Source organism: Sapajus apella, unplaced genomic scaffold (genome assembly GCF_009761245.1).
Source record: "Sapajus apella isolate SASKATOON/1434 unplaced genomic scaffold, GSC_monkey_1.0 scaffold22, whole genome shotgun sequence".
Classification (NCBI taxonomy): Eukaryota; Metazoa; Chordata; class Mammalia; order Primates; family Cebidae; genus Sapajus; species Sapajus apella.
This window is the reverse complement of record NW_022436962.1, coordinates 1,663,656-1,690,067: the sequence shown is the minus strand read 5'-3', so window position 1 is coordinate 1,690,067 and position 26,412 is coordinate 1,663,656. Positions and strand designations below refer to the sequence as shown.

The window sequence follows — 26,412 nt, the reverse complement described above, 5'->3', positions numbered from 1 at the left end:
CATGAGGTCTCATTCAAACTAAAGCAGACATCCCCTTCCTTTGATGTCCCTGTAGCAGCCCTATACTATACTATGGTATACTCTTGTGGCACTAAGGGCCTTTCTTACATTGTTAATGACACTATCCATCAGGATTATGAAGTCCTTAACAACAAAGTCTGCAGTAGATTCCTCAGAATCTCCCATTATATCCAACACAGTTTTTTCTTATAATAAGCCTTCTCAGAGTACAACAAATAACTGTCATCAGTTGTATTATATTTTACTGAGCCATTAAAGTACGTAAAAATTATAAGTGGATGGTTAGCATGGAATAAAACAAAGAACAAAGAGTCTGAACATAACAGTTTCTAAAATCCGGAACACGGAAGTAATATTTCCAAAAAACAATTCCAAAATCCCTGCACTTTTCTCCCAATTCATTACTTTTAACACATATAGAAATCAATGGTCACAGGCCCGGAAGCAAGAATACAAACCAGAAAACCAACCCCAAGTCGTGAACCATAATCATGGTCTTGGGCTGTTAACAGGAAAGCTCAATCTCTCTCTCTCACACACATGCGGGCACACATACACATACTCTTATTCCCATCCATTCTCTCTCTCTCCGGCTCAAAGCCTAAGAGATTAAAACACCCTTGTCCATTTAGACACAGAAGCCAAAACAGACCTACTTAATACTATATATGATCTAAACAAAAGAGACAAATCCAGGATGGTGAAAACATTAATGCCATGTGTAAGAACACCTTTCTAACTGAAAGCTGACCAGCATTATGCACATCTCTAATTCTGCTTGGATTTACAGTCTTGTAGTAAAAAATATTCATTACAGTCAACTATTGAGAAGTTGATTATTCCGATGCCCTGCTATTCACTTCTCCCTGTTGCCTACCTTTTTTATTATTTCACTCTTTATTTCCATCAACAGAGGTAAACCTGAAGAATATCTACCCATATCTGAACATATTAAATATATAAAACCATTTTAAAATACATTCATCACTTTTTCTATTAAAACAAACATAAAAACCAGAATCTTAATAAATCAAATTATTTAATTAACTGACAAAGTTTAATGAAGTCTCTCCTTCAATTCCACCACTTACCCTCACGCGTCATTTTTAAAGAACTGATTTACTTTAACCCTGCCAAATGTTAACAAAATAACATTTTAAATTGCCTTCATAGATTAGTCCATCATCCAGGTTAAATTTTCAAACAACCATTTCTTCAGTAATGGCACTACATTAAATCTAAAAGTCATACAACACTACTAGTTTAGAACTTTATTTTGTTGTTGTTTACTTCAATTATCTTATCAATGTTATTGAGGAGTTCTTCACAAACATAAATAACATGGGGGGGAAGATTTACCAAGACCTTTCTGTGTACTGTGTAATCAATTTCTGAGTCTTAGTTACTTCAAATACTAAGTGAAGGTATTAGATTACATGATAGATACCCAGGCTCTAAAGTTCACTTCAGTTCTAATGTCTTCTGAAACAAATAATCAAGTCATACTGCATACATTCAGTATTTACTGACAGGAACTTTGGGATGCTACAGATTAGTTACCTCCCAGAGCAGAGGCTGAGTAGTAATGAAGGATTAACTCCTAAGACACCCTTACTGACGAATCTTCATAGAAGAGGGCACTATCAAAAAAAAAAAGTCAATGATCAATTAATTTGAAATCTAAAATACCAAGAAGGATCAAGTTTTCATCTGCTTAGAGTGACATGTCAAGTATATGGTTGACTTAACAAAAAAACTAAGCTAATGCTTAGTTTTGCTGGATTTGTTGTTGTTTTTCTCAACTATTTAAAGATGATGCCATGGTCTAAGAGTCCAATTTATAATTAGTTACCTCATCAAAGTAGCATGGTAATTAACATTTGTTTAAAGTTAACAGAAAAACTATATAAAATGGGTGAACTTCTTGGTTTGATAACTTGTCCCATTTTGACCTTTTCCATTTAGATATCTCTCTTACATTAGAAATTAAGTCAATCATATTTTGAATGTATATTTAAGGCATCATTTTATAAAGCATTTTATAGACAGTTTTTCCTATTAGAAATCAACATTGAAAAATGTGTGAGCTATAAGCCCATTACTTATTCACACTTTTATTTTTAGTAAATGACTATATGGACATAATTTATTTAATAAGGCTGTGAATTTATTTCCTCAAAGTAAAAATTAAATGTCCTCTTACTGAAAATATTCCATGTGTGTTCTTATTGTGATTCTTCAACAAGTAAAAGTAACACATCATTTCACTACCTCCCTAAAAGATTATGATAATTATCAAAAATTATTACAAGGTCAAAATTATCAGCAAGAAAATGCCGTACCCAAAGGGGAAAAATGTGTTAAACAACAACAAAAATTATGAATTCCAGCCCTGACTCTATCACCGCCAAGCAAATGCAAGCTTCTCAATGCCCTTCCTATACCATCTGTCATGTGAGGAAAAGCTTGCCCATTCCTCAAGCAAACTGTTACAAAGGAAAGAAACCTCATCCAAACCTCTTCTCTCATATTTTCATCTAGCTATACAGTTAAAACAACAGGTCTCAGCATACATCCTGAATAAATTACTTTAGAATAAGGAATAAAATGTTAGTAACAATGATGATTGTAAATTATGATACAACTTCATTATTGATTAAATTTCTCTATAATGCAAAGGCTTTTAAATATTAGTTCAAACTGAATGCTTACTTTTACCTGAAAATCCCCCCAAAAAAGGGAGGGGTAGAAATCACGATTCTCTCTGGCCATGATTTTTAAGGTTTCTAAATTTTATGTTTATATGTACTCTTCTAGCAAAATGAGCATCAATATGCTTTATTGATATTTTACACTTATAATTTTGTACTTTTCAAAAAGTTTCCACTGATATCTTCTCAAAACATCACAGTGGAGTGAGTGGGAAATAATTTCAAGATTACAGACAAGAAACTCCAAAGAAAAAAGTTATACAACTTAACCAAAATTACAAAAAGAGAAAGCAAAGGAACTCAGGTCTCCTGACTCCTATAAATCAGGATTAAGTGTGTTTACGCATACATGTCTGTGCGCGCACGCATGCGTGCGTACACACACACACACACACACATCTCTCTCTCTCTCTCTCTCTCTCTCTCTTGTATAACTGTAGCTTCTTCCTGGCAATAGGAAGACTGCAGAAATCTGCATACGAATAAAATTTTCTTAAACTCTGTAAAACCACAGTTGAAGGCTAGAGTTTCACAGACTATAAAGGCAGTCCTCAAGACCACAGAGAAACTGTTTAGCCCAAAATCCAACCACATCCTGGACAGTCTGTGCCAATCGCAGGTCCCAAAGTCCCTTGATTTTCCTACATGAACACTTCTATTTTGTGGGAACCAACCATCCTCATGCATCTTGCTCTACACCAAAAATAATCCTTTTTTTTAGTATTTATTACACCCCTCACTGTTCAAGAATCATTATGAATTCTGTCACTTAACTGCCGGACAAAATTAAAATTCAGCTTAATTATTCAAAAAATAAAGCAAACATAAAGGCCCATAATGAAGAATGTCTATTTCAGTTTTGAAAAGCATGTATGTTTTACATTTAAAAAAATGTTTCTCTCTCTCCCTCTCTCTCTCATATACACACACACACTCTTCCAAAAATCCACTGTAGCCTAAAAACTACATGAGGATATGTTTCCAAATAATGTTTTCATCTAAGAAATCACTATAGTATAGAATGCCTAAAAATGCAGGGCTTTATATTAGAATTGGCAACAGAAAATGTAAAAATTAATAAATTTCCTGCATTCAATGAGTTTAAATTATAGCAGCTGAGAAGAAATAAGGACAAGCTTATATGAAATTACAGTATGTTTCTAGTGACCATGTTCCATATCAAACAAGTCTCATTTTTCTAAGAGGCTTTTCCTTTTTTAAAAAAAAAAAAAAAAAAGAGGGGTATGTATCAAATGATATCAAATGTTTTTCTGCTCTACTAATCTTATCTCACAAATTTTCTTTCTGAACCAAATGAGATAATGAATCAAATAACTAGATCTTTTCCATTACATCATCTTTACATGCTCAGATAAACCTTGGTTGGTAATGACTAACGACTCTTTAACTGTACCATTCCTTTTAATTTTATTGAAGCATTGCAATAAATGTTTAATTCTTCCATAGTCAGTCTATTAGTTATGAGGGCTTGAGCTGATTTATAAAGTTGTTCTTTATCTTATTTAGTGCTTTTCTTCATTAAAATCTACTCTGAAATTTATATTGCTACTCCTCTGTGTTTTCTGATTTATTTTCCTTATAAATCTTGGCTACTTTTTAATTTTTAACCTTTCTAGGTTGATTTGTTCTCAGAACATCTTTTGAAAGCAGCACATCGTTGAGGACCTCTCTTTAATCTGAGTCCTTCTTTTAAATGAAAATTTAATACACTGTCTACACATTGTTTTGTTGATACTTGTCTTTTATATTCTTATTTCTTATGTTTCCTTGCTATTTTTTTTTTCACCTCTTGCCACATGGACAATGTTTGCTTGCTTGATTTTGCCTAGTCATTTAGAAAACAAACATATCTTTCCTTACCTTAATTCCACTAATGATGATTCCAAGTTATTTAAAGGCCTCCTTTAACAAGATTTTGGTTCATTATCAAAGTAAAATTGAAATCCTTCTTCTGGCACACAATCTGAGGTTAGGTGAGGGACTGATCATGCCATCACTCTTCCCTTTCCCCCAGCACTCCATTCCCAGTTCTCAGATTACAGATTTTATAACCATAACCTAAGTTATTCTGACATTTAGTACTATTTCCCACCTTGCATAACAAACTGTTTAGTCTTGTTTCTACATTTATTTCAATGCTTTTTCTCAATGCTTTTGTACAAACATGTCTCTTTCCCAAACTCTTAATAATATATCTTTAAGTAATTTTTTATAAAGCTCATATGTGATACATTTTCTCTGAAAGTTGAAAATAAAAAATATTCTATTGTCATCATACATGAACAATAATTTGGCTGTGTATGCCCTTTTTTAGCCACAATCCTCCGCTTTGATTTTGTTAGATCTCTGAAGTAATTGTTCCATGACTTCTGGCATTTGGTGATATTGAAAAGAATACTTTGATCCCTTCCATTTCTTGGCTGAAGAACAGTATTTACTTTCATCAATTATTGGTTGAGAACTGTATGTTTACCTACTACTACTTAATCTAGTACTTGCTTGAAGTAAATCAAGCTAGCAATATGAATCACTAAATAAAGAGTACAATAAGGAAATTATTTTATCTACTTTTATTATTTCTAAAAAAAAATGTGTCTTTTGCTCTGTGATCAATAAACAAGTCTGCTGATTCTCTTGCTTCAGTTTCCTTTAATGGTAAGTCCCTTGGTTATTTAAATCAATAACCATGCATTTTCAGGTGGTACATAACCCGTCTCATACACACTGATGATTTATAAACGTGTGGCTCCGGAATCTCATTTCTAACTCCTCTTTCCACCTGATATCTCAAACCCAATATGTGTAAAATCCTGAACACTGTAAACTGTTTCTACTCTGTATTTCCTTTCTTACTGAATGACATTTTTATCCAGTCATGCCCTATGGTCCCTAGGTCATACCAGATTCTTATACTCCCTTACCTCCACATAAGTCCTCAACTACTAATTCTACCTCACAAGCTTCATCACTCTGCTTATCCCAGACCCTCATGATCCTTGCTATTAACTGCCCTTCCTAATGTTAATAATGAAATCCTTATTCTACATACCCATTATATATACATACACACACACGAGATAAATCTAAGATGAAAATCTATGTCATAAGCCTCCTTAAAACCCTTTAATGAGAAAAGCGTAAATTCCTCGGCCTCACTCTTTACTTGCCAGCACTTTCCCGCACATAAGTACCATACTCTGGCCTTAATGTGAACCATTTTACAATTCCTCCAAAGGCCAAATTATTTCATACCTATGTGCCTCTGACACTGACTATGATATCTTACTGAAATACTCAACCCAGCTAGTCGGCCTGGTCAATCTTGCTTGTACTCAGGTAGCCCTCCGTAAAATACCTATTTTAAGCATCTGTCTCATGTATTTCAGTGAATCAGTTGTCTGTCGATCTTAGGCTCTATCCATTACCTACAGATTAGCAACTACTACTCAAGGGCTGAATCTGTTTGCTCTTCATTTTTATACCTCCAGCACACATGAAGATCCAATAAATAGTTGTTGAATAACTAAACATATTTAGAAAACAAAATGAGGGATTAAAAGACTACAGATCCAACCATCAGGAAACCTTAGCTCAAATTCACATGAGCACCTGCTTTCGATTAAAGACAACATATCTGCCCTGTGTCTCAGTTCCCTCCACTCTTATGGAAAGTTCATAATGAGTACACAGCATGAGAACACATCTCAGTCTCACATCATTATCTCTGAAATAAATCAAAACAGAGCACTTTCTACTGTAAAAGAATGGCTGGAAGAATCAAGTATTAACAGTTCTCAAGAGTGTTAAGTGGCACACAAATGCAAGATGGTATTATTTCTTCTGTTTAGCTTTACAGAAGAGTTTCCCTACAAGGATGTGAAAGACAAGTGATACTTATTCAGCCCTTTTAAAGTATATCCAAAAAGCTTTTGACGCACTTTGTATTTGTTTAGGTTAACTGTGGACACAGAATGCTACGACAAATTCCCCTTGTGTCTGTATATGTCCTTCAGTTACTCACACAGCAACAACTAAAGTCTGGCCAAAGCACATGCTCACTAAGCTAATCATTCAGGGCAATACTAGAAAAATCATGACCACCAAACTGACGCCAAGAGCTAAGATAAATAGCTTGGACCCATTTTCAAAACCAGATTTTAAAAAGCATTCTACTGCATTCCTTGTACTAAATAAGTCATAGAATGAATTCTATCATAACAAAGTTGATAAGACCCTATGGAATACAGGCTAGTACCTGGAAATACTTTCATTAGTATGAATTATTTATGGTAAGGTTATAATAAGGTCTTCATTTTTAAGAGCCTTTGGTCTGTAACAAGGACTCACTAACAGAAAAATCACACACCAAAAATGAAAAAGACATTTAAATAAAAGAAAATTTTAATGTAATTTTCTAAATTAACACATGGTTTTATATTTAATCCTTACAGAAAGATTTATCAACTGCTCATATTTATTCATTAACAAATATTTTTTGAATGCCTACTCTATTACAAACACTGTTCTATGTATTGATTATTCCTGAACTTTCAAAACCCTTTCTTCTTTACATACTACAATTTAAATAAATCGTAGTTGTTTTTTTTTTAATATTAAACAGGTTTTATTAGCATCTTACATGTCTGACACTTTCTCCTAAGCATGCAGTTTATTTTCTAGTCATGGGTTATTTACTAAAAGTCTGCGCAATATAAAGCAGTTTTAAAAGCTTTCCCATCATGTGGGTAGGGTGCCTCATGCCTCTAATAAGAGGCTCACTTGAGTCCTGGAGTTTGAGACCAGCCTAAACAACAAACAGAGATCCCATCTCTACAAAATATTAAACTATTAGCCCAGTATGGTGGTTTGCACCTGTGGTCCCAGCTACTTGGGAGGTAGTTAGGAGGAGCACTTGAGCCCAGGAGGTTGAAGCTGCAGCGAGCTATGCAACAATAATACTCAATAATACTCAATAATACTCCAGCCTGGGCAAAAGAGCAAGACCCTGCCTCAAAAAAAAAAAAAAAAAAAAAAAGCTTTCCTATCAATTACTCTTCTTGATGCTGCTAAAAACTGGGCAAGGAAACTGAGGCCTTGATCTCAGTGGTAAAGCAATGCCTGACTCCTAGAGCTACTCAGGTCTTCTGCCGTCCTCTGCAATGAACTTTTTCACTAACCCTTACCTAGGCCCTGGCTGAATTCTTAAGACCTGAGTTAGTCAGAACAAGAGTCGATTTAATGTATAATTAGGTTAGTAGGACACAATGAATGTTTAGCAAAAGAAATTAAGTCTGCTGCTTCTTGGAAAGCTCATTGCCTTCTTCCTCTTCCTACCTACATCTTCACGTGCACAAAAAACAAAGAGGCATAACACTTAAACCTTTGTTTCCTCTCTCTTTTTTTTTTTTAACCAAGCATAAACGTCAATGCAAATTAAGATTTCAAAAAGGTAAAATTAAGGAAGGAAAAAAATCAAGTATATGAAAGCCACTACCTAATAGTTACAAAAAACTAACCTTGTACTTAATAACAAGATTTTTCAATGTACAAAGTAATACTGACTATAGACTTTCAAAGTGAAATTATATAATTGATAGCCAGTTAAATTTTGTTTCCACAAACCTTCTGAATCTGTGAAAATCCATATTCCAAATAAAAAATGGTCAAGTGTCGAAAGATGGTCTATAATAAGAGGTTTTAAAAACAGACTTATTAGGCATGGAAGTAAGATTATTTTAGGCTAACCAAAAAAAATACCTTACATGCTGGATTTGCAATGTAAATCAAAGCTATATTTTATGTTTGAAAATTTACCTTCTGGGGAACTAAATTTAACTGGTTATATATTCTTTATATCTCAGAACTGAACTATGCTTTGAATGGATTGTGCAGTTAACTTAAGCAGCTGCTAAGCAAACTTTCTCACCAAACTCTGTCAAATTATTTCAATCCTGACCTGCACTATTTTGGAATTCCTCTCTTGCTCTTTTGAGCACAAACTATAAAATCATGCCAAACTCTGTGTGAATGTCTTTTAACGTACATAAACATATACTAGAAACTAATGTACTTTCTCTGGCATACTTACATGTAAAATTATGATTTTATGGAAATACTATCCAAAGAATAAGAAAAATTAAAAGTAGGAATAACATAATGTTATGCTGATAAAGCTATCTAGGATGTTCTATGAAGTCTTTAAATATAAAGGACTCTGACCAAATAAATAAAAACCTAATTAATACTGACTATAGGCTTTCAAAATGAAATTATATAATTCATAGACTGTTAAATTTTGTTTTGAGAAATCTTCTGAATCTGTTTCAACTAGATGAATAGTTGACCATATTCCAACTAGAGAATGGTCAAGTGTCAGAAAGATGGTCTATACTAAGAGGCTTTAAAAACAGATTTATTAAGACTGGAAATGAGATTATGTTAGGTTGACAAGAAAAATACCTTACATATTACACTCAGGCAGCAAGTAACAAGTTAAATTTTACTTTCCCCCAGTATTCACTGATTCATTGGGTATTCATTTACCTTTCAATAAAACTGTCCTTTTTTTTTTTTTTTTTTTTTTTTAATGTATCTCACTTTGACACCCAGACCAGAGTACAATGGCACAATCACTAAAACCTCAAACTCCTGGGCTCAAGCAATCCTCCCACCTCAGCCTCCCAAGTAACCAAACCATGCCTGGCTAATTCTTTAATTTTTTGTAGAGACGGGGTCTCCCTATGCTACTCATGCTAGTCTTGAACCCCCAGTCTCAAGTGATCCTCCCACTTCAGCCTCCCAAAGTGGTAGAATTAAAGGCATGAGCCACAACATCCGAAAAACTGCCCTTTTAAGTGGGAATTAATGAACAAGGCCCCAAACACCCCTTCTCTAGGACAGACTCCTCTGCTGCTACGTATGAGTCTCTCTACTGATGACACCAGAGCTCTACTTCAGGACACACCTCTCTGCTGAGCCTAAGACACAATCCATTGCCAATTAGACAGTGTCACCTACATATCCCATGATATTCCAAACTCAGCATCACAGATGCATCTTCTCACCACCACCCAAAGAAACTGTTACTTATTATTAACTTAGTTATGATCAATATAGGTTTCATCAAGAATTGAGGGAGTTATTCTAAACTCTCTTCTTAAATAGGACTCAATTCTAAGCTGATCTGGTTAATATTTCTTCTCCTTTGCTCTTCAACACTAGGCTCTATAATGACAATCTCATCTGTAACTAAGGTAAAAGAGGATTTCAACTCTCACTTCCCTAGCCAGTGGCTAGGAATCTGTACAATTTTGACATTCCTGGGATTTGTAGGCACTGTACACAGGAGGACCTATCTGACTGAGCACCAAGATGGTACGCAAAGGCCAGCTGTAAACATATTTTGTATAAAGATAGGAGATTTCTTAAACTACATTGGGACAAAGTTTGTTCCTCCTAAGTCTCATGATGATGCTCCTACTGCTCATGAAAGACTACAGAATCAAAACTGAAAAAGAGTTAGAAAATATTCCAACAGGAGAGAGCAGAGCTCTTTATCTCTGGTGAAAAGACAACCCTGTCCTCAATGAGACAGTAAACACCCTTACATAAATTAAAGGTCCAAGGAATCTGCAAGGCAGTTAAGTTTCTAATTTATTTCATGTCATTTCAATAAAAAGTCACAGCTACTCAAAGATAGGGGAGAAGGAGAGGGAGAAAAGAGTGCTGATATCATCTACTCAGAGCACCAATCCACACCCCAGCTAAAACACTGTGGGCTATCCTAGACTCCTGTCTCTCTTATCTTCTCCAGCTCATTCATTAACTCATTTTTTTTTTCAGCACTACTGATATGTCTACCACTGAGCTGCTGGGAACACAAAAAGAACTAAGGCAATTCTGATAGCTCAAGTTATTCCCAGGGGAGACATACAAAAACAGACTTTTACAACATAAGGAAGCAAGTATGATGACAGACACCATCACTGGGTATTGCTACTACAAGAGTTCACAGGAAAGATGTCAGGGTCTAAGCAAGCCATCGGGGTCAGGCAGGCCTTGCAGAAAAGACACCCAAGGTGAGTCTTAAGGACATGTGGGAGCTAACCAGGCAAAGGAGAAGAGGAGGTGCATTCCAGACTCAATCATGGAATAACTAGGGAACTACAAGCAATGCCCTAAGACAGGAGCATGGGATGCAGCAGAGCAAAGTGCCCAGGCCCAAATCACAAAGTATTTTTAAGAGACTAAGTGGTTAGAAATTATTCTGAAGGCAGTAACCGAAGGCCTTTAAGCAAGGAAAAAACCAAGTTAGAATTGGCAGAGGGGCATTTCTTAAAAAAAAAATTAAAAAGCATAAATAAATCCAACTCAATTTTAAACATAAAGGGGAAAAAAAGAAAAGACATTACAGAGAGTTCTACTTGTAAAAAAGACATAACTCCTTTTTTTGGTAATTTTTAAGTACACTGTAGTCTCACTGAATTATGAATTTTCAAGTCTGAACTTAATTCCTTCATATACCTCATAAATCAAACTTATCTTAATACATGTTTTGGCCAGGTGCAGTGGCTCATGCGTGTAATCTCAACACTTTGGCTCATGCCTTTAATGTCAACACTTCAGTAGGCTAAGGTGGGGAGGGCAGCTTGAGGCCAAGAGTTTGAGACTAGCCTGAGCAACACAGCAAGGCTCCATCTTGAAAATGAGTGGCGCAATCTCAGCTCACTGCAACCTCCGCCTCCTGGGTTGAAGGAATTCTCCTGCCTCAGCCTCCCGGAAAATAAAAACCATTTTTTAAAGAAATCTACCTTTAAGGTCCCCTTAACAATAATCCTGATTCTATTTTGATGCAAGTTTCTGATGTGCCATAACTACCAACGAAATAAAGAGATCATAAAGCAGTAAAGCTTTTATTGTTATTACCATCAAATTTTGAAAACATAAAGCTATAAATAATTTCACAATCACTTCACAAGAGAAGAGTTCAATCTTTTTAGCATGGTGTTCAAACCATCAATTCACAATTAGTAATTATTCTTATGAAGGGAATTATCTGAAGTATTGGTCTAGTCATTTTTTATTTAACTCAATGCAACATTTTCTCCACGAGGGGATTCTTGGAACATGGAATTAATTGGCAAAGAGACAGTCATACATTTAATGGGTAAAAAGATTCCTACCCCTTTACGGAAAGCCACCACTCAACTTGAACTAGGAATGAACTGGCCTCTAAGGAAAGGAAATGTAAGTATACTCAGCGAACAGCTTAGTAAATCAGCTTCAAGTCAATTTAATCTAACTGCTGGTCGTGTTTTAGTTTCATGTCTTCACATTACGAACTTTTCTCTCACTTTATGCCCTGTTGCTCAAGCCTCTAACTTAGACTTAATTGCCAAACTGGTCTCTGTCTGGTCTCCACATGCCTCCCCACTCACACCAAGTTCACATCTGACACACCCCTGTTTTTCCTAGTCCTGATTCCCATCTCACCCCACTCTGAGATCTTTCATAACCTGGAATTCAGAATTCAGATACAAAACCAAGCATCTCAGACTAGATGCCTGAATATCCTGACAGCGGCCATTCGCAGATTAGACTTTTACCTATTTCAAATAGTAAGACCTCTTTCATACCATGTTCTGTGGACCTGGCAGAGACATGTACCTGGCATTCATCCTAGACCTTCCCTGAAACCAACAGCTCAATTGTTCTGGACATTCTCTTACTGCTAGGACCTGCCTAAGACCTTCTGCCAAGTGTATTCTCTGGGAAGCAGTCATCTGAGATTCTTTAAATGGCCAGTTCTGACAAGAATGGTCCTAGACCCTACAGAAAACACAAATCTGTACGGACATGATTCATACCTTCCAGAAGCTTATGCTCCAGCGAGGAAGCTAAGATAAGTATAACTGCAGCAAGAATCAATATGTACTAAAGGCTTAAAGAAGCAGAAGAGGTTGATTTGTATTTTTTTTGTATAGTACTTCAGCAGGGCCTTAAAGAATAAAGATTATTTTAATGCACTGAGATTGGACAGTGAAGTACAGAAAACGGACATTTAAAGTGGTGAGAAAAGCATAGAGTGGGGAAGCCAGAAAAGGGTACAAAATTTATCCAAAAAAAACCCCAGTAAGTTGTTAGATGTGACTAAAATGTAGGGGAATATACGGGAAATAAATAATCTAGAAAGGCAGGTCAGGAGCAACTGGGGCTCCATTTACTGGCAGAGGAGCCGGCAAAGACAGGTGAGCCAGGCAATATGCTACAGGATTTGGTCATTCCTTTATTCCCATATTCTGCAATTAATAAAAACTAAAATATTTTTAAAGCATAGAGTTGGATATATGTTTTAATATGAAATACAATCCTCCAGACTCAAAAATAAATTTAAATATCTGACAGTCGTGATCCAAAGTGGTTTCTAACTGTGGAAAGTTGGCAAATAAACCTGGCATCTCCAAACAAAAATATGAAGCATCTCATTTAGCTAGCTATTTCTATTGATTGAAAAATTGATCTTCCTTCCATGCTCAACGAGTAGATGAAAGAGTTACTAAGCAGCAGTTATATCCACAATCCATTAATAAACAAACACAAAAAACAACGTAGAGTCTTTAAAAGCTAACACATAAATCTAGACCACATGTATGGGCCACCTTACTTTTAAACTATAAATTATGCACATGAATCAGCTATACGGCCTATATACTAATTTTATAATACAGAGAAACCTCAGAATAATCTTTTCAAATGAGTGAACATTACAGAAAGCTACTTCCCCGTATTCCTTTCCCATATATTCTGCATACCCCTCTCCTTTGTTTTTAAAAGTTTCTTTTCTTCCTCCTACTTTATTCTAGCCCTTACATCTTTCTTGAAATTGCCACTGCTATCTAGGTTTTTCTCTCTCACTCCTGTTATGGTCCCTTCCTTAACTGTAATCATTTCACTCACTTTCAGCTACCTCCCAAATTTCTCTTTCTTCAGTCTGTGAATTGATGAGACCAAGTAGGAAAATGGGAAGAAAAATAAAGAAACAGAAAAAGATGGACTATAAAGGGGAAGTCATGTTATATATAAAATTTTTGGTGCCACAAAAACAGTAGCACTGGAATATAAATTTCCTCAGCAAGGCAATTTATTTCTATAGAAGGGTACGGTTCACAGACAGAACAATGGCAAACGCACACCTGGACAAGGGAGGGGAAGGGGTACTTACTCCTGACGGAGGTCACCCCTACTGCTGTGTCGTTCCCCTAGTGGCTAGGGCTAGACCACACAGTTTAGTTTAATTCCAACTGGATATTTTAAAGGGAGCAGGGGAACGAGCCGGAGTGGTGGGGTGGGTAGTTTGGTGGGAAGGACAGATACGGGCAGGTCAGAGCAGGTAACCAGGGGTCAAAGCAGGTGACCGGAGCAGGTGACCAGAATGAGTCAGGACTGAGCAGGGGACCAGGGGAGGAGATATGAACTACTGATTAGAACTAGTGGAAAAGATTGTTTACTGAAACTACAAGGAAGTTAAATTTTAAAATGGAGAATTAAAGAATAAGAGAGCTGAACATACTGACATACTAATTCTTTGAGGAGAAACTTGGGGTTCACTATATCTAACAGTAATCACAGAGTCATTCATCTTATAGCTGCCAGAAGCCTCCAAAGATCACATGGTCTGTCCTCCAATTTCAGGCAAGTATGCCTCCCAAGTTCAGAGAAGGCTCACCTCGATTTGAAACTGATTTTATAGCAAGTCTGCTCAGTCAACTGGATCATCTTTCAAACATTCTCAAAATGCATATGCAAATACCCCACAAAGTTCACAAGCTAGAAAATGTGAAAATGCTGACATTCTGGGGATTACAACTCACTGTACAAACAAAAAAAGGTGTAGGGATGGTAGTACTGCCCTGCCAGGGACCACACTCTAAGAGACAAAACTCTCAACATTTTCTAACCAGATACCGTTAGTACATTATTACAGCCTATGCTTCTTCTATTATCTGAATCACTGACCACACCATCATTACTCTCCCCTAGGCCAGGCATTCAACTTCTAAACTGAGTTCCATATATATTAGATGTAGCTGACATACCAAAGTTCACAGCGTTTGTTTTGGGCTTTTGAAAAAAAAAAAACAAAACACACACACCTCAACTTGACCCACAACTTGACCCCACTACGTCAAGCTGCACCTTCTTAAAATAAATAAAAGAGGGCCCGGCGCAGCAGCACATGCCTGTAATCCCAGCACTTTGGGAGGCCAAGGCAGGTGGATCAGGAGGTCAAGAGATCAAGACCATCCTGGCCAACATGATGAAACCCTGTCTCTACTGAAAAATACAAAAATTAGCTGGGCCTGGCGGCACGCACCTACAATCCCAGCTACTCGGGAGGCTGAGGCAGGAGAACTGCTTGAATCCAGGAGGCGGAGACTGCAGTGAGCCGAGACTGCGCCACTGCACTCCAGGTGCCTGGCGACAGAGCAAGGCTCTGTCTCAAAAAAAAAAAAAAAAAAAAAAACAGAGAGAAGGGGAAATGGTCATGAACAGCAAGGGTTTGTGCTGTTTGTAAACTTCAAATTTTTAAAAAAGGTGAAAACAAATTGCTGATAGAAAACAGTTTTAAAATTGCCCAACTGACTTTTGAATAAAGAGCATCACTCGCATGCAAAGGCTTGTATCTACTGACAAGGAAGGAAGTTAGAAGGGACTCAAGTGCCTGTCACTTGTTATCAAAGTCCCAGATGGAAATAAGACAGTCATGGAAAAAGGAACAGGTTACTCATTATAATGTTCTTGAATACTTTCCAGCATGGCCAATTTCGACATGCAAGACGGGGAAGTTTGGTGCAGTCAAGCTATGAAACGAGACAGAGAATCACAGGTAGGTAATGGTAACTAGAGGCAAAAACCCTAAGTGGCGAGGCAAAGAGCTTTTGCCTCTGTGCAAAAAAACACCTCAGGAGCAAGGGAAGTGGTAAGCTTTCACACCCAGTTGAGAGAAATTCTGTAAAAATGCCAAAAATGGTGAGAACAGCACACAGCCTAAGCAGTCCAATAACAAGGGACCGTTTGGTTGAGAAGGAACTAAAACTAACACTTAGATGAACTATTTTCTTTCACCTTGCTTGAAGTGGCATTTTCTCTCCTGTTATTATCATTATCACGTTAATGAATGCATATCATATATGTAAAAGATGCCTTGGGTGCCTTTACCTCTCAGACCACAACCCCTGCACAATCTTAATATCTGCTGTTAAGAACAAAAACATCAGAAATTTGAAAATCTTTTGTAAGTAAAGAATCTGAACAGAAAAGCATAGATTCTGCTTGTTGAATTTTAAGTATAAGCATGATAATAAGCAGAGATGAGGTCATGCTGTCCTTATAAGAGACACAAATGGAAAACACATAGGAAGAACCTGCATGTCAGAGGCAGAGAAGGGAGTGATATGTCTACAAGCCAAGGAAAGACAAGGATTGCTGCCAACCCCAGAAGCTAAGAGAAAGGCATGAGCCACATTCTCCCTTAAGCCGTCAGAGAGAACATAGCACTGTCAACACCCTGACTTCTGACTTCTGGCCTGCAAACTGTGACAGAACAAATTTCTGTTGTTTTAAACCAACCAGTTTGCAATATTTTGATACAGCAGTTACAGGACACTAATACAGTGTATTAAAGCTAACAGCATGTCTCATTTTATTGTGCTTCACACATTGTGTTTTTTACAAACTGAAGGTTTGTGGCAACCCTGTGTGTCATTTTTCCAATATCACGTGCTCACTTTGTATCTCTGTGTCACATTTTGGTAATTCTTGCAATAATTCAAACTGTTTCACTATTATTATATCTTTTATGGTGGTCTGTGATCAGAATCTTTGATGCTACTGTAATTATTTTAGGGCACCATGAATCATGTCCATATAAAACATTAAAATTAATGATACATGGTATGTGTGTTGTGACTGCTTCACTGCACCAGCTGTTCCCATCTCTCTCCCTCTCCTTGGGCCTCACTATTCCCTGAGACACAACAATAATGAAAAGTAAATCAATTAATAACCCTACAATGGCCTCCAACTGTTCAAGTAAAAGGAAGAGTCACACATCTCACTTTAAATCAAAAGCTGGAAATGATTAAACTTAGTGAGAAAGGCATGTCAAAGGCCAAGACAGGTCAGAAGCTAGTAGGTCAGAAGCTCTGAAGCCAAACAGCCAAGTTGTGAATGCAAAAGAGAAGTTCTTGAAGGAAATTAAAAGTGCTAGTCCAAAACGGTACATTACCAGTGATTGTTGAAGCTCGGTGCTAGTCTATTACACTATTTTGCTTATTTTACATATGTTTAAAATCTTCTATAAGTAAAACATCTGTATAAAAAGACAAAGAAAAAAGTGATACACAGTGAACACACGAATGACAAGAAGTTTTAGTGGTCTGGATAGACCAAAACAGTCATAAACCAAAGCCTAATTCAGGGCAAGGCCCTAACTCCCTTCAACTCTATGAAGGCTGAGAGTGGTGAGCAAGCTGCAGAAGAAAAGTTGGAGTTAACAGTGGTTGATCCATGAAACTCAAGGAAATATGCCAACTCTATCATATAAAAATGCAAGTTGAAAGCAGCAATTGCTGAAGTAGAAGCTACAGCAAGTTATCCAGAAGATCTAGCTAAGATCATTGATAGAGGTGGCTACACTAAACAACATAGTTCCAATATACATGAAACAGCCTTCTATTTGAAAAAGATGCCATCTAGGATGTTCACGGCTAGAGAGAACTCAGTAACCGGCTTCAAAGCTTCAACGCTTCAAGAACAGGCTCTCGTTAGATGCTGACAGAGCTGGTGAAGCCAATGCTCATTTAACAACCCCTGAAAATCCTAGGGCCCTTAAGAATTATGCTAAAATTACACTGTCTGTACACTGTAAGTGGAAAAATAAAGCCTGGACAACAGCAAATCTGTTTACAGCATGGTTTGTTGAGTATTTTAAGCCCACTGTTAAGACCAACTGCTCAGAGAAAGACTTCTTTCAAAATATAACTACTAATTGACAATGTACCTAGTCACCAAGAGCTCTGATGGAAATATACAAGGTGATTAATGTTGTTTTCATGCCTACTGACACAACATCCATTCTACAGCCCATGGTTCAAAGAATAATTTCCACTTTCAAGTCTTCTTATCTAAAAATAAGAAATACATTTCCTAAGTCTATAGCTGCCATAAACAGTGATCACTCCTGATAGATCTGGCCAAAATAAACTGAAAATCTTCTGAAAAGGATTCACCATTATAGATGCCATTAAAAACAATTGTCGTTCATGGGAGAAAGTCAAAATATCAACATCGATAGGAGTTTGGAAGATGTTGGTTCCAACCCTCATGGGTGACTTTGAGGGATTTGAGATTTCAGTGAAGGAAGTCACCACAAACATGGTGGAAACAGATAGAGAACTACAATTAAAAGTGAACCTGAAGATGTACCTGAATTGCTACAATCCCATGATAAACTTTAATGGATGAGGAGTCGCTTTTTACAAATGAGCAAAGAAAGTGATGTCTTGACATGAATCTACTCCTGATGAAGACGCTGTGAACGTGGCCGAAATGACAACAAAGGATTTAGAATATTCCACAAACTTATAAGCAGCAGCAGAGTTTGAAATTTGAACTCCAGGCCTCCAGCAATCTTCCTGTCTTGGCCTTCCAAAGTGCTGAGATTAGAAGTATGAGCCACTGTGCCCGTATCATATTATTTTACTATATGGTCCAGAAGTTAGATATAAAGGCAATATAAGATTAGGCATTCCTTACATTTTAGAAGTATAACAATTTTTCATAAACACATCTATTCAATTTTTCCAACCATAATATAATAATGGACATACAGCTTTGTTATGATTATATCATAATAAATGTATAGTGATTCATTTAGATAAACATAAGGATATAGGGGAAATATTTCAACAATAAAAAAAGAAACAATTTTAAGCAGGCTAGGAAGAATATTTTTGATTTCGCCATTTTTTAAAATCAGTATTTAAAGACCTTTTTGCAACTCACATTATTTGTAGTCCATAATGTAACCCCCCAAGCCTCTTGTGGCTTTTCTCGCCTGAGAAACTAAGGATTGCTGACTCTCCCCACCCTCCAAAGAGTCATAAAAACTAACCCAAATGTGGGAAAAATTAAATTTTGAATATGAAAATCACGGGACAAAGGAAAAGGAGAATTCAAACAGAGGAAGCAGAAATGGCAGAAGTGGGAAGTAGCCCATTAAGACAAAACTGGGCCTAGGCGGAGTGGGTGACAGGGTCTGTCATCAGAAGAAACTGACAACAGATGTATATCCCACCCCTGAAGGTCCTAAGAACAGAGAAAAAAGTGAAATGAAACTAACACTTATTGGACCTGCTACAATACATTTACAAAGATGTTTTCATTTACTCCTCAAAGCAACTTTATGAGCTGGGACAACTACAGTCTGAACAAAATGAGCAACTCAACCAAGGTCATAAAGTAGGAAATGAGGACCCTGGGGCTTTGTGCCTAGTCTTTTCCACCTCACGGTAAACACAGATAATGATAATATATGTGCAGCAGAGTCCGATAAAGAGAAGAGACTGCTTGTAGCTGGTGGCAACTAGCCAGGAAGTCTGATTGTCCCAGGTCCCACCTGGGCTTCCCTAAAGGCTAAGGGGTCAAAGGTCTGGCACACGCAAAACCCACTCCTGGCTAAAGCTGAGAAAGTCGACCGTGTAATTACAAAGCCGTTGCATTTTCCATTCTGCTCTATGCTGCTCAGTAGCTACACCCAAGTAAGCCTACAGCTAATACTTCTCAGAGCAAAAGTCAGAGGTACCTCTACCCCAGGCCAAAAACACCTTGACTGTAGGCCCTCTGCCAAAGCACAGGCTCTTTCCAGTAATTTTTTACTTGGGGGGTGGTGGGGGGGGAGTCTTTTTATGAAAGACTAGGTTAATGTGTCCTAAAAAGTAAACAATGTGCCCACCCTCTAGCTCACGTCAAAAATTCCCTCTAAAGGAGACAAAGGCAGTCCTACCAGTAACACGGGGAGAAATGCCAGATACAGGTGATGGGGAGGAAGGCAGCAAACCACATTGCCATGCATGTACCTATGCAACAATCCTGCATGTTCTTCACATGTGCCCCCAAACCTAAAATGCAATCAAAGATTTAAAAAAAGTAAAAAATAATAATAATAATATAAACTAGGGTATACAGAATATTCTCATATTAAAAAGCCAAAAAAATACAAAAATAAAAAAATAAAAACTACTAGACAAAGAAACATGAGTGAGTTTTGGTATGTTTCTTTGTCTAGTAGTTTTCATTTAGTAAAGACAAATGACTGACATTAGATTTTATGTTAGTTTAGTAAGAAGCAGGGAGCCACAGAGAGGCTTTCATTCAATGTCAAAGGATAGGAGAAGGAATCCCCCTGAAGCAAAGAATGGTGAAGAAATCTGAAAAGGTAGATAAACCTAAAAGAGGTTCATATGTTGACAAACTCTGAAATGAAACTCAAAATTTGGGAATGGATAGCTAGGCATTATTCTGAGGAAACTGTGGAAGATCAACGAATTGTCACAAGAGTCCAAGGACCAAAAAAATTATAAAACACTGTTGTGGAAAATTCCACACCAACCCAAACATCAAAGACATAGCACCATATTTAGACCTTTGGTATTCTTTTCTGAGCAGGGGAAAGCCACCAACCTATTTGTACAAATAAAGTTTTATTTGAACACACCTATGGCCACTTTGTCAGGTACTGTCTTTGGCTACAACGGCAGCAGAAGCAACTACACGGCTCACAAAGCCAGAAATATTTACTATCTGACCCTTCAGAGAGAAAATTTTGTGAACCACTGTTCAACACAAAAGCACACTGGATTGAAAAACTAGCTCTTACCTACTATCAGCAGAACACTAGTGAGAAGATTTACAAAAAGGCCTATTTCCATTAAGTAACAGAAAATATATATTTCTAAATTTTTACAGACCACTAAAATCAGTTTTGTTCATCATGTATACACTGTTCTGCTTAACACTTTGATAGCTATTACAACAAAACCACTCATTGTATAATCTCATTACATAAATTGTATGACAGGGAGGTTATTTTGACAAAGGTTAAAAAAGAAGTTATCCTGCTCAAAAGTATTAATTAAGGAATGCTTCATGATCATCTGTCCTTCTCATTCCTACTGCCCACTAAAAAACATGAAATACATTCTCTGTTTTCTTCAGAATAAAAAAATATTTTGTGAAAATATATAACACCTAGGAATAATCAAACTATTAATTACCAAAGGAGAAATCAGCAGTTTAGAAGTTTCATAACTCTGAGATTGAACTGCATCAATTTAAAAATTCTCTACTGCCATTATATCTTATAAATGCATATATTTGCTTACAACTATACCACCAAATGTTATTCAACCATATTCCCTATAAAAATGGGTGGGGGGGAGAATTAAATTGAAAAACTCTCAAAAGGGTAAAGAAATGCGTCTTAAAACATCTTCCTATATATTTATATAAATGCTGATAAAGTGCTGACACAACAATTCAGAGCAAACAGTAATGATACATGTCATTTCTAAGACACCCTTAAGTAGTACATTAAGTTTAGCATCATGTTTTATAGACGATGCACTGAAATACCTACCCTAGAAATCTTCCAACAAATATTCGAAAGGGTAAATACTTCAATTTGGATGAAGCCGGGAATGAGGACGAAGTGTTGTGTGCATTTTTTAAACACTACACCGTGCATTTTTAAAATACCAAAGCCGACTTTCTAAAACTAAAAATAAAAATCAAGAGAAAGAAAACCTGAAAGAAATTTTGTAATTACCTACCTAACTTTCTTTTTTCCAAAACTGCATAATCACTATTACCTCCTTCTCAGGTGCCCTGAAAGGTGGTGACATTTGTAATACTACAGAGATACATTCTTAAAACATCAGATAGTTCCTAGAATAAAATAGTGTTTGGTTCTGGAAACACTGTAGAAGTCTCTAATGATATCTCGGACCACATAGTTCAGTGAAAAAAAATACGTTTTTTTTTTTCATTTCGGTAAATATGGATTAATCAAGAGAAAAAAAAAAGAATACTTAAATGTTTACAATAAGTCAGAGCCCAAAACTATCAACTGCAAACTCCAGGAAGATTTGGGGGATGGGTGGTTATGAGTTTAAGTACTTATTTACACAAACTGTAACTGCACTGGTCATTACAATACAATGCTGATTTTTAGCTTATTAATCAGCTAAATTAGTTATGGAGGCATCAAATCTCCCCTCCTCCACTAGTACGCAGCTATCACACCAGACATGCTTTCCCCATTCTTGGGGTAAGTGCTGTTTTACTGGGACGGAAACGAACTCTTGAAATTGTCTAGCCAGAAAAATATGGAGGGGGAAAAGGAATGGTGGGTGCTACATGTATTAGCTAAATAAATAAACCTAAATAGTTCAGATTATAAAACGAGCCTGTACACTTGGAAACAGTGTTGTTAAATTGGTAAGATTTTTAACCATGGAAAGATTCCCCAAAAGTTGTAAAAACAGCTAACGATCTAGATTCTGACATTTGGTGGTTTTCATTTTCTTATAATTTCAGAGTAAACCCCCCCTCAGTCACATGGACTATATTCAGCTTGCTGGTCAATTTAGCTTATCTACTATAAACTTTCAGTAGAACTAGTTTTAAGGTCGAGGTACAACTGAATGACGAAACAGGGCACCTAGGACGGCTCAGGGGAAACCGAAGCCCGCTACCCTTTATTTACTTATTCATTTCTCGACGCCGGACCTCAGCCTGGCGTCCCTCCTGCAGACATCCCTGGAGAAACCACTGGCGCGGCCTTCTCCGAGCCCAGGGCCGGAGTAGGAAGTACCCGCCCTCTCGAACGCGATGTCCTCGCAGCCCATTGGCTGCGAAGGCCGTCAGTGCTCCGAAGGGCGGAGCCTCTCGCCACCCAGCGGAATCTCAGGCCCGCACCTCCGGGAGGGTACCGCAGGCTCCCGGGCTCCTTCCTCACCCTTAACACTAGCCCCGCACACGCACACGCACACACACCGGCCCCGAGAAGGCAACTAGCCTCCTCAAAGGGTTACTCTGCCTTTTTATTTCGCAGGACTTCCTCTCCCCCATGCAGTTTCTGCCCCTTTGACTCCTCCGAGAGGCAAAGCGTTTTCAAAGCTCCAACACTTCTCCCCCTACCCCAGCAAACTCCCGGTCCAAGACCCAACAGAGGATGCCGCGGTTTTAGGGGGGAAGAGAGCTGTGGACTGGATCTCGCCGAGGGAGACAGGATTACTTTCTCTGGAAATAACTGCTGAGATTTTAAGTTAACTGTTTCAAGAGCACTTGGCCATCACCACGTGTTACAAACCAAAAATAGGGGCCATTGAACAAGACTTGCCACAAAGCATCAGAGGGTTAACTGTATCTGTCGTTTAACTGTTCACCGTTTGCAAGGTTTGACCGGTTGTCCTAAACATACTGTAATTTTTGAGTGCAAGTACCGTGTCATTCTTCGACCACACCAGCAGCAGCTCAAGGTCCTAAACACAACATACTTATAGCACACATACTCTGTACTCATTCTCTAATGCAACCTGACCAGACATACTGCTGTCGCTTGGAGGGAGTGTGCATACTCCTGAAACTGTAAATTCCTTGGAGGAGGAATTAAAAATAGTAGTTCCAATTACGAAAGGTACATAAGGCTCTACAAACAATGGAAATTTGATGCTTTCAACCGCATCCAGAATCATTTTATTTCAGATTTTCAGTTCAGTCACCAGAATTGCGCAAGGATGGCAGCCTGTATCTTACTGTAAACTAAGTATATTTTTAGTATTTCTTCCCAATGAGGACTACGGCTATGAGAGAACACGATTCATTGGTTGATGCATCATCTCTACCACCCCACTACGCTCCAAGTGCAAGACTAAATAGCGGATGCTGCGGTTTTAGGACTGAAGGCCTACAGCGCAAAGGAGGCACAAAGTTCTTTAGCTCTCAAGACAGCATCCTCTAGGTTGTGCTCGCTTCTTTGCACTGATCTGCGGTCATACGGTCATGTCACTTTTCTCCGTCTTCGTTTGGCTCCCCTTCTCTGACTGTGGCCTCAGTTTTCCACTTCTTGTCCACTGCCACCATCGCCAACAATGTTCGCTATTGCCTCGCGATCCCTCTCGCCGACATTTTGTCATCTCCAGCCCCTCCCAAGTTCACTCTCCAGCAGACCTCTCACGCTCCCGGTACTCCTCAGGCCACTTCGGTTCTGGCGTCTGCCGGCTCCCACCACCCACTCTCCCAGCGCACTTCACTTTCCCAAGTCGGGCTGCGACCGAATCCTGACAGACGGACCTCGCCAATCCGCGAGGGATAAATACCCGACGTCGCCAATGAGCATCCGCCGGGGGGCGGGACTTCGCCCAAGTTCCTCCGGCCTGAAACCGAAGACCTGTTGCCGCCGCCGCCGTGGCCGCGGAGTTTCTTAGTTACCGCGGCGCCCTGGGCGGCCTCCGGCCGCCAGAGCCGGTGCCAGGTGTGAAGTTTCCCGCCGCCCCCTCCCACCGCTGCAGACGCACAGGGCAGAAACCCCCGGACGGCTGAAGCGCGGCGCGCCCCGCCCCACCTACTCCGAGCAAGGGGATCCCGGAGGCCGCCCCGCGCGGTGCCGACCGCCCACTCCCGGCCCGACTCCCGCAGGCCGTCCCACCCGGCAGGAGCTCCCCGGCCCGGGCGCCTGAGCCCTGGGCAGCGACTCACCAAAAAGTTGGGAGTTTTCCGTTCGCCCGCCCGCGAGGGACCTTGGGCGGACTGGTGGCTCGGCCCGGGGCCGCCGTCGGAAACCGCGGTGGGCCGGGGGCTGTGGCTGCGAGGCCCGGAGGCGATCGGCACCTCCCGCCGCGCCGTCCCCGCGGACGCTGCAGGCGCGGGCACCCACCCTGCGCACTCGGAGGCGCGTCCGGAGCGCAAGCCTAGCGGCGGCCCATCCTCCCGCGGCTCCCGCTCCTCCTCCTGCGGCCGCCGCTGTCTGGAGTGTAAACATCCCGGCATCCCCGAGGAGAGGGGCGGGGCGGGCGCCGGCCCCTCCCCGCGCCGCGGGTCCCGGCTGGCTGCGTCCTCCCGCGCGCCCGGCAGCTGGGGGAGCCTCGGCGGCTTCCCTCCTGGAGCCGAGGCGGCTCTGGAGGAGCTCCTCCTGCCCCGCCTCTTGCCGCTGTCAGGCCTAGCGGGTGCGGGGCACGGCGTCCGGTCCCCTGAGCCCTCTTCCCCGGCTTCAGGCCAGCTTCCCACCGAACCCGGGGTCCGCTGCTTTTTAAGAACTTGTTTTCTCTTCATTTATATGTAAGCTCCCCCGCTAGCAAGCGGTGAACCGACTTGGTGATGTGCCCTTTCCTCTGGACCACAGCGTTCGTCATCCGGTCCTCTTTTACCAGGTGCTGTAAACTACCTCTGCGTTTAATGCGGAGTGCAGGGAAATGAGGAAAAAAGCGTTTTCCGGAGTATGGCTAAGCCAACGTTGCGTGAAAGTGTCCCAGCATAGAGGACAGTGGCTTTTACAACATTCCGAAAGGTAAACTACCTGGTGTGGTACCTAGGATTTTTGAAATAAATATGTGCAAAATCAGCCAGAACCCTAGTACAGGAAACTGCAAAAGGAATGTTTTGACACCAGCAGCTTCACTACTTCGGTAACAGGACATGAACTACTCGAGGAGACGGCTAGGAGGCAGTGTGGAGTCGGTCATGTCTAAATTCCCATCTCAGCTCAGTGGTTAACTTTGTGACCTGACTGCGAGTTACTTAACCTCTCCAAGTCTCAGTAACTCTCTGTAAAAGGAGAATAGTCACACTACCAACCACTAGGACCATAGTTGGAATTAAGAGAGAGAAAACAAAGTGAGCACAAAGCTTGACATAGTAGACGTCCTCATTAAATTGTTGCTGCTTTTCATAGGTCTCTCAGTAGTTTAACTTTCCTGCCAAAACCATTCGAGCCAGCAATGAGATTATAGCTCATTTAAAATGTTAAAGCCATGAAATTAAGATCCGGAAAGTTTATTTTTAGAAATTAAAACGGCCGGGCTCGGTGGCTCACAGCTGTAATCCTAGCACTTTGGGAGGCCGAAGTCGGGGGAGGGGTGGATCACCTGAGGTCAGGAGTTCGAGACCAGATGGCCAACATGGCAAAACGCTGTCTCTACTAAAAATACAAAAATTAGTCACGCGTGGTGGCAGGCGCATATAATCCCAGCTACTGGGGAGGCTGAGGTAGGAGAATCGCTTGAACCCGAGGGGAGAGGTTGCAGTGAGCAGAGATTGCGCCACTTCACTCCAGCCTGGGTGAGACAGCCAAACTCCATCTTAAAAAAAGAAAAACGTTCAAGATCTCAAGATGAGGCCTTGATTAACGTAGCCCAACAAGTATTTATAATTGGTCTAGGCAGTGTTCTAAGGAATGAGGCTATAGCAGCCCACCAAGATATAAAGTGCCTGCTCTCATAGAGTTCACATTATAGTGGGAAAGGCCAAAAAAATAAATAAATAAATATCTACTATGCCAAATGGTGAGTCATAGCAAAATAAAGCAGAGTAAGGAGACATG

At 39.3% G+C, this 26,412-nt stretch overlaps 1 protein-coding gene across 2 annotated transcripts in view; it reads right to left on the bottom strand.

Annotated features, from left to right (window-relative positions):
- The window catches only part of NEK7 (NIMA related kinase 7), a 150,177-nt gene extending 125,328 nt beyond the window's left edge, over positions 1 to 24,849 (bottom strand). Inside the window, exon 1 of one of the 2 annotated variants that reach the window (XM_032288634.1) lies at positions 24,573 to 24,849. The gene's annotated coding sequence lies outside the window, so the exon portion shown is untranslated. The remainder of the gene's footprint in view (positions 1 to 24,572) is intronic. The other variant, XM_032288637.1, reaches the window with a different exon arrangement.
- Positions 24,850 to 26,412: the final 1,563 nt, after the last annotated feature.